This window comes from Engystomops pustulosus, chromosome 11, assembly GCF_040894005.1.
Source record: "Engystomops pustulosus chromosome 11, aEngPut4.maternal, whole genome shotgun sequence".
NCBI lineage: Eukaryota > Metazoa > Chordata > Amphibia > Anura > Leptodactylidae > Engystomops > Engystomops pustulosus.
This window is the reverse complement of record NC_092421.1, coordinates 9,465,823-9,467,092: the sequence shown is the minus strand read 5'-3', so window position 1 is coordinate 9,467,092 and position 1,270 is coordinate 9,465,823. Positions and strand designations below refer to the sequence as shown.

Genomic DNA, 1,270 nt, shown 5'->3' with positions numbered 1-1,270 from the left:
TTGAATAACTTTTTTTTTTTAACTTTTTCACTTTTTCCACCATGGGACATGAACAAGTAATCTGATTGCTTGTCCATGATAATACACTGCAATACTTATGTATTGCAGGGTATTAGCAGTGTCAGACCGCGGCATTTAACGGGCTAAGCACCCACGATCGGAGCCCACTCTGGGCTATATGTTACAACTGACACCCCGTGTTTTCCGATGCCGGTTCGGCTCAGATCTTGAGCTGAACTGGCATCGGCTCAGCGTCCGATATATCGGGAGCTGAGCTCTAAGTCAACGCGCTCAGCATCCAATATATCGGATGCTGAGCCTTAAGCGGTTAAAGTAGAACCTGTCTATGACTCTGCTCAGCATCTGGACATGTAGTTGTTGAATACATTAAAATATCCATCCTACGAAAAATGTATACTTTCATATTTTGACGCAACCATTAAAGATTGACTTCCTTCTGCTCAGGTGTAGACCAAGGTGAGAAATCCAGATATCACCTTGTACACACAAATACAAGAAGAAGTAACGGTCCCCAAGGCGCTAGTAGTGTAGGGGCATCATGCAAGATTCCCATTCTTGTGACCCGGGTTCGAGTCCCGGCTAGCGCAGCATGTTGTGTTTTATTCTATGAAAATTGTAGCTAAAAAATTCATCAGCTCCACTAATAATAATTGACTGTAAGAATTGTTAATTAAAACATGGTGATGCCCCTTAAACCCACACTGGATGTCCATTATCACAACAAGGGATTAAAGTTTTAAAAGCGAGGTCTTGGAATTCTGGAATTGTAATGTGAACTGATTCGGGGTTGGGACAGTGTGGGATGTGTTGAGGGGATGTGTGCCGGGTGGTGGCACAGGGAAATTAGCAAAACAAAAAGCTTTTCTTAGAAAAGGGAAGAGGAATTGAAGAGAAACATTCAAGGGTTAGAACAGTCACACAATAACAACCCCACGATAATGAGCAGACAACAACTATACAAGAAGAAAAAGGAATATACAGACTATGGAAAATAAAGCACAAGAGGGGATTTTTTTCGGGCCAGAGTTACTTTTGTGAATCAGGAAAGCCAGAGATCATCCAGGAACAAGGAAAGAACAAGAAGATGGAACAGATCCAGGACACCTCGGGTACTATAGTAACAGAGGAGGAACAGATTAGACAGGACTTTGAGAGATACTTCTCAGAGTTATATAGGTCCCAAATTGAGGTCGGAGCAGAGGATATTAATAGGGGGGTAAATATTACTGGACTATCAGAGGACCAGAAG

The 1,270-nt window shown here is 42.3% G+C and overlaps 1 non-coding gene across 1 annotated transcript; it reads left to right on the top strand.

The window, feature by feature from the left end:
• Positions 1-537: 537 nt before the first annotated feature.
• TRNAG-CCC (transfer RNA glycine (anticodon CCC)) lies at positions 538-608 on the top strand. The gene has a single exon. It is a non-coding gene; the product is annotated as a tRNA-Gly (tRNA).
• Positions 609-1,270: the final 662 nt, after the last annotated feature.